Source organism: Pinus tabuliformis, chromosome 7 (assembly GCF_031772625.1).
Source record: "Pinus tabuliformis cultivar Carrire ecotype Pingquan chromosome 7, CPIR1, whole genome shotgun sequence".
NCBI classification, from domain to species: Eukaryota; Viridiplantae; Streptophyta; class Pinopsida; order Pinales; family Pinaceae; genus Pinus; species Pinus tabuliformis.
This window is the reverse complement of record NC_142293.1, coordinates 1559602019-1559605256: the sequence shown is the minus strand read 5'-3', so window position 1 is coordinate 1559605256 and position 3238 is coordinate 1559602019. Positions and strand designations below refer to the sequence as shown.

Sequence of the window (3238 nt, the reverse complement as noted above, 5' to 3'; positions counted from 1 at the left end):
TAATTCCAAATTAAAATTAGATTATTATTAATAAATTATTTAGGAGAGGTAAAACTTATCACTAGAAAATTATATTATAACAATTTATAATTTATAATCCAAACACATTCCCTCAACAGAACATAATAAGATTAAAAAAATACAACTAACAGAAAGAATAAAGACTAGTGGAAGAGGATTTTTGGTCAAGAACAATATCTAGAGTTACCTCCTTTGTTGTTGATGTTTATAATGGAGGTTCTTAATCTGTAAATAAGATTTGTTACAATATTATGGGATAATACCATGGCTTATTAGTACCACATGCCCAAAAAAACCATAACTCACTTGTTTATATGTCAATTTTTAATTAATCAATTTAATTAAAAGGGAAAAAAATAACACAAAACTAATTTGGAGATAAATCTTAAGATTTGATTTGTGTATATTGTTATAAATATTCTAGAATATTCCTTGGAGGTTAAATCCTTCCACCTAACACAACCATATAAATTAAGTGGTTGGTAAATTCTCATAGACATTAATCCATAATAGGTAACACAAAACTTATTACATGACACATCTCATGTTGCTAAAATTAAAAAATCATAAAACTAATTAAACTATAACTTTATTATTATACAACTTGAGTGGCCTAATGATTAAGAGCATGTGTTTCCTAGTAAGAGGTCACAATCAGAGGGGGGTATATTATGTATGCTTTCGTAGAATTTAGCAGTTAAGGGAGGTGGGTCCCTTGTCCCACAAACAAGGGGCTCTCATACACCAATTTGGTCTATGGCCGTGACCTTAAAATCAAATATATTATTTCTAGCAATTGCACTAGATGTTGGAAAGGAAACACCGTAAGGCATAAATTTGAGAAGAATAACATGAGCTTGAACACCTACTGATTCTATACCTTAAATGCCCACTATGTGGCAAGAATGAAACATTGAAGCACCTGTTCTAGTTTTGAGAATATGCTCATTTTAAGGTTAGCCTCTCCTTGCTCTCATCTAATATTCACTCAAACATTTATGTATTGGGAGATTCTCTTCCCTAGGCCATGGATTCTCGCACAACACAGTACTAGATTAGAATTAGTATCTTATATCTTGGAACACAACAAAGATATGTGTATCAAGTGGTTTTTAGCATATTGTCGATGTACTTAACAATAAGGGTCTCACATTTGTGTAGATTTGAGTCTACATATATAAGTGCAAATGTGGAGGGAGAGATGGAAATAATCCACCTACATGAGTTATTGGGCTACTAGATAATGCACAATGAACAAATTACCACCTCAAGGATATTCTCTTGCACACTACGCATTCTCAACCTTCAGGAAATGACATTAACATAAAGCAAGTCAAGTCTTAAGAGAGTGTCAAGAGAATAAAAGGCATTGACCCGCAATAAGAACCCCAAAGTGGTCTCTCACTTCGAAAAACTTCATACTATTCCTCGGGCCATCAAGATGAACCCATGCACGAAAATTATGGATAGTTGATACTAAGCCCACAACTGAAGGTTTGGGGCCTCCTCCAAAGGATGAAGACTCTCCTCATTGAATGGGTTTACTTCTTCCAACATCATGGTATATCCACCAAGTTTGACCATCTGCATCGGTTGAGAATATATGACCCTTATTCATTGGGATTGTTGTATTTTTGCTTGTTAACCTAATGAAAACCTTGCAAAGTGTTTCTAATCCAAGAGAAAGAGGAGTCACATCCAATAAAAGAAGTTCCTTTACATTAGCCCGCAAAATTCCACTTTGGATGGCAACACCCATTGTTATAGCCTCGTTTGGATTAACACGTTTACTCGACATATTTCCAAAAATCTTAACAAAAATCTCTTAAACCCTTGGCACCCAATACATTCTTCCCATAAGAATAAATTCATCCACTTCCAATGTCGTAATCCCTGCTTTTTTGGGATAATTCTTGCAAGGGATTCTTGTTCTCTCAATTAAGTGATTTGCTAACATTTCAAACTTTAAACAAGTTAATGTCACATTCAAATGCTTTGTACCAGATGCATCTTCCATGATAAATGGTAGGTTAATTTGTCTTAGGAGAAGATGACAACTCCACCTTCGGTTTCTCTACAGCCTCTTGAAGCCTTTGTAAGGCTAGCTTATCCTAGGATAAGTCTTTTTTTGTCTTTTTGAACTCAACAACTAAATACTAGAGCAGAGCATTATCAAAATCCTCACCCCCAAAAAAATTATCACCATTTCTGGTCTTTACCTTTAATAAAAAGCTAACAAGGATACAATAATTTGCGTGATAAAGCAAAGAATGAGAAGAAATTAATAATGAATGTATAATAACCTAACATCTCAAGGGAAGGAAAATGCCTCGAATACACCATTGGATATTTCAACCAGAGGTACATCGAAAGTTCCCCCACAAAGATTACACACAACAACTAGGCCCTCCTTCTCATTCATGCCATAAGAAAGGGATGTTGCAATAGGATTACTTATGATTGTTTTGACATTCAATCCTATAATTTCACTAACATCTTGCATTGCTTGGTTCTAAGCATCATTAAAATAGGAAGGGATAGTAATGATTGCATTCGATACAATCTTTCCAAGGTAACCCTCGATAGTTTCTTTCCTAGGTCAAGAAAACCTAGGTGTAGAGATGCATGTAGACCAATGTACAATGCAAAAGTGAAGAACTACAGTCACAAAAATGGAAAAGATAGAGCACACATGTCTTCTATGTGATGAACAATCCTTTTCATAAAATAATTATTTAGCTATTTGACTATTGTGCACTTATTTCCTTTGTGTCGAAACTGTATGTTGCACTATATGATGTCTATGTTGATCCATACTATTGTACTTATGGTTTTCCATCTGAATGTTCCTCTACCTCACTTTCTTGTCACAAGCCACTTGTGGCCATATTTATAATTTTCAATGTTCATGGTTGAGGCCATATTTAGAGTGTAAAATTTGAATAAATTGTCTACACTTTGATCCTATATATATAAGAAAATAAACTAAAAAGGAAATTCAATTGGCTTATATAATGTATATATAGTTTTTTTTTAACTTTTAAGTACTTTATTTCTATATAAAGTTGATCATATAAGATTAAGTTGTTTAATATAGACATCAAAATATTTTATTTATGGTTGAGAGTGAGAGTGAAATATTTTTATCACTTCTTAGTATGGTCATAAAGTGAGATTATTGATGTTTGATTATACATTTAATTAAACAAACCCAAGA

General features: G+C 33.1%; 1 pseudogene; it reads right to left on the bottom strand.

Annotated features, from left to right (window-relative positions):
* Positions 1–1549: 1549 nt before the first annotated feature.
* On the bottom strand, positions 1550–2443 carry LOC149253958 (heat shock 70 kDa protein, mitochondrial-like; annotated as a pseudogene).
* Positions 2444–3238: the final 795 nt, after the last annotated feature.